The sequence below is a fragment of the Pseudonaja textilis genome, chromosome 1 (genome assembly GCF_049901715.1).
Source record: "Pseudonaja textilis isolate UNSWEBS1 chromosome 1, rPseTex1.2, whole genome shotgun sequence".
In the NCBI taxonomy this organism is placed as follows: domain Eukaryota; kingdom Metazoa; phylum Chordata; class Lepidosauria; order Squamata; family Elapidae; genus Pseudonaja; species Pseudonaja textilis.
In genome coordinates, this window is record NC_141990.1 from 113,338,633 (window position 1) to 113,347,731 (window position 9,099).

Consider the following 9,099-nt stretch of genomic DNA (forward strand, 5'->3'; position numbering starts at 1 on the left):
AATAGGTGCGAAATGGTAGAATCCCACGGCTGTGTGAAGTGGTATATAACTCTAAGTGCTATTGCTATCATTGTGTGCATTGCATTCATATGTGATTGTATTTTTGATTGGCTTTGTTGCAAGTGAATGCTCTAACCCTAATTGGACAATGCTCCAAACACCAAACTCATGCAACTGCAGTTTCTGCATTGCACCATGGTTATTTACACCCTTCGGGGGAGTGGGAAGCAGACAGTGTATTGTCCATTCCATTCCATCCAGTTCTGGTGATCATGTTTGCCATAACAGTGACTGCACTACTACACACAGAGCAAGCACAATTGCAGAAATGTCCTCTCTAGCATTTACTGTATAATCTTTATTCCATCAAACAGCTGCTTCTGTCAGCCTGAATTAGGTTGCTTGGTCACTTGCTGCCAGCACCACCATTCCCTTGTAGTGCTAATTGGTAATGGAGCTCACTCAATATTGATTGCTCCAACCACTTCATTCTGTGCCCTTTCCTCCATGTCTGTCAACTGGGGTATTTCTGAAAACAGTTTTAGCACTGAACAGTGCCATTCCCATGTTCAGAAATAACCTTGCTGACAAGAAGTCTGAAGAGAGGTTAAGAGGAAGTACAGGAATAGAAAATTTACTAGTGTTCACCTTTGTCAGAACATTTAATTGGTTATTCGTAGTAGGTTGTGTCAATCTATCAAAGCAGATGCTTTGGAAGGTAAATTGAATTGGATTAGAGTTGTCAGATTGTTTCCTAGTGTAAGTTGTTGGAAGTTGTGCAGCATATACATGTATTATGATTGTTGTTGGTCACACAGTCAGACAGATGTTTCTATCAGGTTCTTCCCAAGGCTTAGGATAGGCACAGGGGTGAGATGCTACCAGTTCGGCCTGGTTCTATAGAACCTGTAGCTGCAAAGAGCAGCTGACACCAAACCGGTTCGGTGTTTGGCCCACCCACCTGCCCGGGCTCTAGACTGTCCTTTATTCCCTGCTTTTCCCTCCTCAGCTGCTTTGCGCAGCACAGGTAACAAGAGGATTTTCAAATGCTGCCCACTGGAGCGCAGCGCATGTCAGCTGTCCAGGCAGCCCAGCTGATGATTTCTTGCAAATGCTGCACACTTGATTGTCTCTAGTTCAGAGAACCAGAAAATCGCTCCACTGGGGCCCCCTCCCCTCCCCTCCCCACCCACTCACTCCTTAACTGGCATGCGAGCCATCCAACTTGCCTGGTTTAGTAAGTTACTATTTTTCCTTTTTTTTTTCCTGACCATTAGCTGTCTGCTCTGCCAGGAGATTTAGATTATCTAGAAAGCAGGAAATCCTTGGATTTCTTGCTTTCTAGCTAATCTAAAAGCAAAGTCGAACCTTCCTTAGGAATGAAGCTTTTCAGTGCAGACTCAGGTAGCCGATTGCAGATAGATAGATCTCTAAGTGAATCTGTGATTCTGTGAGTAACTCAATCTGCCTGCCTGCTTTGGGGTAAAAGTCGTTCTTTGTTTATAAAAAATTCAATATTTACATTCGTGGTGTGTTGTGAGTTAATTTTGTGAGTTTGCTTGCTAGCAAATTTTATAGGTTTGCTTGCATGCAAATTTTATGTGACAGACTCAGATAGCTGATTGCAGATAGATAGATCTCTAAGTGATTCTGTGATTCTGTGAGCAACTCAATCTGCCTGCCTGCTTTGCCTGCTTTGGGTAAAAGTTGCTCTTTTTTATAAAAAATACAATATTTACATAAATATTTACAATATTTACATACAAGCCATGCCCACCCAGTCACATGACCACCAAGCCACACCTACAAATTAGGCCACACCCACAGAACGGGTTGTTAAGAAATTTGAATCCCAACCCTTGATAGGCAGGTGCTGTTTAATACTATTATGGATATTGTCACAGGATGTTCCAAGTAAATCTGCCTTTTGTAATTGACTGATGGTGATTTTGTCATTGCCAATGGTGTTCAAGTAGAGCTCCAATTGTTTTGGGATTGTGCCCAAGGTGCCTATTACTATCGTTGCTTTCTTTTGCCACAGTTGTTCTGATTCTATTTTCAGGTCCTTATACAGTATTTTGCTATTTTCTCTATGTTCTAGTCTATTCTGTTGTCTCTGGGAATTACAATGTCTCCTACATTCTACAGGTATCAACACTTCAAAGACTTCCATCCTTGCAGATCTGGAAAGATGCAAAACTTCCTTTGGGATCAGTAATTGGTGACGCTCACTCTAACTTGGTGGTTGCAAGGGTAGCAAAACCTCCAAAACCAGCCTGTTTAGTTGTGGATTCATCTTCCAAAATTCTCAAAAGTGTCAGGCAGAAACAACCAGATTCACTTGTGAAGGGTCCAAGTCAATAACTTTGTTGTGTTCTACCGATAATACAATAATCTCTCCAGATTGCTTGCTTTCTCTTGGGAACAATTAAATACGATACCATGGAACCTTATCTAGTTGTTCTCTTGTTGCTGTGTAAGGAATCAAGGCTAGTTTCTCCACTTGATTCCACTTTCCTGCCTAGCTGGGAGTTTCCCAACACAAGGACGAAGCTGTGCAAAGATAATATATATGTATGTATGTATGTATGTATGTATGTATGTATGTATCTCCTCTTCTTTAAATAGCATGTGATATATTGAGCAAACAACATCTGCTCTTTGATAGAGCCTTTGAATTCCCCAATAGTACAGTATTACCAGACTTATGTTTTAGCAAACAATGCAAGCAACCATAAACAAACCTTGCTCGGAACTTTAGTTTACAGGCATACTAATAAATAAATGTTTTATGTTACTTGCTCAAAAGCACCAGTGCATTTGCTGTGGTATTCTTCCTATTTGCTGGTATTTTCCTTTAAAAATAATAATAAAGCAAGCATTTTTTAAAACTAATCTTTAATTAACATTCCAAATTACAATGCTATACTAATTCAAAATATGTTTTCCCCAGGAACTACAACAGACTACTGCTGTTTCCAGCAACAGTCTGGCACCAGTGAGATAAACAGAAAAATAAACCCAGTCAGGAATTGAAACTAGAGTACAAATAGAGGGAAGGAATTTCAAACACTGTGCCCTTCAGTTCTCAGGTTTCCTGAGGCTCTTAATGTATTACTCCGACTGATTACTCTAAATGTGCTGTTCATTCACACTTCTGGGCTCCCTTTCTACTTGCGTGAGAAAAGGAATCCTTCAGCGGTGAAATTCAACCACCTTGGCCCACCTCTGGAGAGGTGGTAGGGACCATTGGAATCAGTAAAAAAAATCGCCCCTGGTTGCTATTACTATTATACCAAGTATACCAAGCCATGCCCACAGCCACACCTAGAACTGGTAGGGGGAAATTTTGAATTTCACCCCTGGAATCCTTTCAGGGAACTTCAACGATAGTGGTGAATACCTGTAGCTCAGGTGTAGGATGAGGGTGAAGGTTTGTTCTCCAAGCTTGTGGGTTAGTTTCCAAATGTGGGTTGATTTCCCAAACCTTTATACATAGAAGAATTCTCCCCTCCCCTAAATTCCACTAAAGTTGTTACCTACCTGGTAACAAAACATTTGGAAACCAACCCAGAAGCTTGAAGAACAAACCTTCATCGCCAACTTCGACTATGGCCAGGTTGATAAACAGGCTGATTAGAAATCATCACAAAGTTAGAAATGCAACGTGTACGCTTTAACAGCACAAGGGACAATGTACTCCTGCTTAAATGTTTACAAAGATGCACCAAAGAAAGAAGGTATGTGCAGAAAACCTATATTTGTGTTTGTGTGCCTGCTCACACATGAATGCGCATTGTAGAACATCATTGAGCTCAAACACTTATTTATATAAATTACAAAAAGAACTATTCTGTTCAAAACTGAACCTTCTTTCAGAGCTTGTCTGAATCTTCAGAATAAAGAGGATTAATTTGGGATCTTCTAAGTTCTACTCTAGATATGAAATGATTTAGTTGTGTTCTGTCTTGAGCAGCTAGAAAGGCTGCTGAGCTATTGAGCACCAATCTCTGCTTGCAATCTGAGAGAAGTGTTATATCTTAATGTTGTTCCTAAACCCCAAATGCACAAACAAATTCCCTTCTCCATCATAATCTAAGCAAAATCTGGTTTTAAAGAATCCTGATGTTTCAATTTCGGTTTTAAAACCAAGGCAATTTCTAAAAGCCGTTTGCTGAAAATGTTGTAGCAGTATTTCCAAGGATACACATTTTCCACAGAGATTCCAATAAGCTGCTGCTAAAAAGAAAACGCACTTAGCATCCAGAAATCAAACAATGGGATAAAGTTAAATACTATACACATTTGTGTTCAGCCAGGTAGAAGGTCATGAATATAGTGAATCATGAGGATAATTGTACCTTGTGTATTCTGAAAGCTGAGAGCCAGTTTGGTGAAGGTGCTGGTGTAAAAACCAGAAGATTGTGAATTCTAGTACTGGCTTAGGCATGAAAGCATGGTGACTTTCTTCTCGGTAGACTTTTCAGAATCTTGCAGGGATGGGGATGTTTACAGTTCAGGGAGAAGGGTTGAAAGTCAGAGCATCCTCAGTTTCTCTGCCACTTTTCTCTATCATAAAAGAGATATAAACAGACTAATAACCAAAAGGTGAGAGTTTCAGATGACCAGAAGAGATTATGTTTGCCCAAATCCTTTTTCAGCAAAAATTATGTTATTTAAACCAGAATTCTGACACAAAAGATAGGTAAACTGAGTTTGCAGTATGTTAAAGGAACAGATGATAAGAATCCATTTTATCCCCCAGGTGTTTTTTCAAGAGGCAACTGGACTTTCTGATTTTTTTCTTTGAAGATGTTTCCCTTCTCATCCAAGAAGCTTCTTGCCACCCACCTGACTATTTCAAGTGACTCTGAGTGGCTTACAATAGTATTGCATAATACTTTTATATTAAGAGTCACTTAGAAAAAAGTCACTTAGAAATTGAAATGAAAAATACAGAATAGCAGAGTTGGAAAGAACCTTTAAGGTCTTCTAGTCCAATACCCAGCTCAGGCAAGAAACCCTATATTGTTTCAGTACTTCCTGTAAGAAGTATGAGGATTGAGACGGACATTTTTTAGAAGTAAAGCTGCACTGAAAGAGAAACAGAAAGCTCATAAAGACAAAACAAATAGTTTTTAGTGGTAGCTCATAAACTGAAACAGCTCATATTCACCTATATCACCTATATTCACAACCAGTATAAGTTGTAATAAAAACATTCATGGGGAAATACTGGTGGTGAAGTCATATTTTGAATCTATTTAAATTTTTCAAGTGATATGAAAAACCAAGGAATGTAATGGCGTTGTGCAGGCTTTAATATGAAAACGCCTCAGATTATTTTCTAGAAATTATTAGCATATGGAATGATTATTAACAATAATCCTATCTCCGGCAATGTATTATTTGTTTCTTTCCTATCTTGTTAAGAAAGGGAATATCTCATATCTTTTTAGGAAATAGATAACTAATAATTTATGGTACAACAAGTCACATTTCTTCTTGACAACAGTAAAAAATATCTGCAGCTGCGAATTATTTTGGAGAAGTGCATCTCATTTTGAATTCCTCCATTTTATAGGCATCAAAGTCTAATGTGGAATGTGATTTCAATATGAGCTTATATTGTAACTATAAATACATTATTTTTATATCAGAGATACTTTGTATATATCTTTATATGTCAACTTTCAATTAAAATAAAAGCCCTGATATGACATTATACTTCAAGGTTACAAAATTGCATCAAAGCAAAAGAAAAGCTAAAAAAATAAACGCCAATATGATGTCAAACTCTGTACTGAGATGTCACTTTTATACTAGGCACAAGTGTTTGATTAATTGGTTTCTTTTTCCAGCTTTGTGTGAAGGTTTGACTTTTGTTATCAGAAAGATTAGTACTTTGCCCTTTAGGTGTCTTTTACATTTCATACAAACAAAGGCAACAGAAGTGATTGCTTGAAATGCAGGCTTCTGTAACAGTTTTCATCCTAGAGGTAAAATCACTCTCTAATTACCACCCAGACTGAGAATCCCTTTGAAAGATGTGGGAAAGAGAACGAAATACAAGCTGTGTAGTCTTTTCCAAATGGGGATTTTGAAAGAAGGCTACGATTGCAGGTTTGTTCCAGGAATGAGGACTGTATTAAATTGATAACCACAATGCCTCTTCTTCCATAGATCAGCCTCATTCTCTATAACACATTTCTCTTTGGTTGCAATATAAATATTTAAAAAGTAGTGGTTTTACAGAATGTAACTAATAAAGTGTTATAAACTGTATTCCTCTAGTATCTAATATTAAAATGGGTTTTTCTCCATAGCTAGTCAACCAATGCCATAATAGGGAAAACTGTAAAAGCGAAATTAAAATTCTAATAAATAGAATGAACATATAGATATCTAAGCAAAGTCACATTACATGGTACTTTTTAAAGACAAAGGTGAATCACAATTACACCAATCAAAGGAATAGCACCAGGGATGCATCCGTGAAGAGAGTTAAATTGACATTAAGTATAAATGAGGTGGGATGTAGGATATATGATTTTTGTTTTCTCTTACAAGTGAACCATCTTTCTCAACTTGACACCCTCAACTGTGCTGGAATAGCAACTTCCAAAATTCAGCTGGAGGATGATAGGTTACAAAGGTTGTGCTTTATTTATTTGTTTGTTTGTTCATTATTGTTTGGCATATGACATTAGCTGGGAGATTACAGTGCTAATGCAGAGTAGTACTTTGGCTGCCTAAGACCGCTAGCCCTGTCTGTTTCATACTCACACACTTTCCAAGGTGTGCCATGGGGTGGGGGCAAACTAGCTCCACACCTAAAAGAAAGATGAATAGCTTTCCTACAATGTCACCCAAAGTTCTCTTTCTCAACTAAAACTGCCTCACAAATGGGCATCACAGTCAGGAAGATTCAGCACCAGCAGATTCTAACCATCTACACAAAGCATCAGCTCTTCTCCCTACTGAAGTGATACTTATTTGTCTACTCGCATTTAACTGCTAGATGGGCAGAAGCTGAGGCGAGTGATATGAACTCACCTTGCCACACAGTGCTAGATCTTGAACCATAGGAGAAATGACCATCTCCAATGTCACTAAACAACTGAGTCACTGTGCCTCCTCAAAGGTTGTGATAAATTACTGGGAATGGCAGTAGGGTTGTCAAACTTGCAGCCTTTGGAACAGATGCATCATGCACTGGCCGTGCCCATGCTCGGTTTAACAAATGGGAAAAGACTCATGATATGTTACGTGATGAACACCATGATGACATGAATTTGACACCCCTGGTCTAGAGGTTTCACAGGAAAGTTAAATTTGGGAAGAAATATGCTCTTAGCTATGCTGTTTTTTACTTACAGAATACTCTATCTCAGCTGCTAAAGTTTGAGAAAGCCTCTTGTCCTTTGAAAGAATTCTTAAAGCAAATTCTTTTCCATTCATTGGATGAAAACTAATAGGAAAAATGCAGAATTTAAGAAGACTGAAATTTAGAACATTTGCACATAAAAGAAGGTGCCACATTTACATAATTTATTAACCTTCCTCTACAAGTACCAACCATTCTCTAATAAGTATACACATGTTTCCTCTCTCTTTAATGCATTTGTCCTTCCAGAAAAAAAAAAGAAGAAGCAAAAGAAAGATGATAAAAATCAGGGTGGAGATGAAGCAACAAGGAGCTGTGACTGCGCTTAAGAGGAGAAATGAAAAGAACGGGAAGGCCAAAATTACATGACGTTAAGAAAAGAGAAAAAAATATTGAACAAAGAAAGAAAAAGGGAGGAAAGGAAAGCTCTATTATAAAAAAAAGTATTTTGATAAAAGAGAATATCTGTAGCTCAGAGTTGAACTGCATGGTCTTGGCACTCTTTGAGCTTTGTGGGGGGTTTTGCAGACATTTCATTAACTAGTGCACTGATGATGTTGAGTAATGAAATGTCTGCAAGAAAACAACTAAACTCAGGCAGCACTAAAGACCCCATAAAAAAAAGATTTGATTTCATTAGTCAGCAGCCTCTCCCTCAAGCCAAATCTACCCTTCAAAAGGACCTGTGCTTTCCAGCAACAGCATCTTATGGTAGCTCCATTCCTTTACTTGGCTGACAATTATCTGGGACAAAGTCTTGTCTTCCATTGGGTAGATACTATGTCTGTTTGTTTGTCTGACTGGCTGATTGCCTGGCTGTAAAAATATTCTCTATAAATCAATCCCACATTCAATCTTTTAAAAAGGTTAAGTTATTATTATGCAACAATTGCAGTGGAAGAAATGGATTTGCCTGAGGCCATAGAGTGGATTCCATTTTTAAAGAGTACTGTGAGTCATGCTTTCTGAGGCAAAAATTCAGGCGATCCTAGATTTGATCCCTGACAGGATTCCCACTGAAACATTATCAACAATATTTACTCAGTGCTCTTCTCAAGTACAGTTATGAGACAGAGACAAATGTTCATAACAAACATTTAAACCTGCAGTTGGGTGTAAATGTGACAGATCATTTGTGGCTTCTACTATTAAACGTTTTATCATCTATTTTTCTGAAAAATCCTCTTCATTTTAACCAAACATCAGTTGCTTTTACAAAATGCCTGTAGGGTGATCTTGAAAATTGTTTTCTTGGCAACGACTTGGACATGCTCTTTTAAAATCTATCTTTCAAGCACCTGAATCAGGAAATGCACCCTCAAATGCAGGAAGCTGAAAGAAGATAACAGATGTGTAAGACGATAAATTCTTTTATAGAACATTGCTTGACACTGGCTCTTATTTCATCTTTGGACACATTTCCTGCTTTTCATTGGAAACATTTTGGGGTGAACCATTCTACTTGGCCTTCTTTTTCAGTACTGTCTAGCAGTAAGCAAGAAGAGATCATTCCGCAAGCTTCTTTTTTGTGGGGTGCCACAGAGTTCTGTCTCTTTTTCAACATCTACCTGAAACCACTGAGTGAGGTTATCTACTGGTTTAGTGTTCAGTACCATCAATACACTTGATCAGAAGGAAGGAGGTAATACACCATCAATACAGCTGATTTCTTTCAGTTCAATTCTGGCCTGGCTAATTAAAGTTATCAAGAT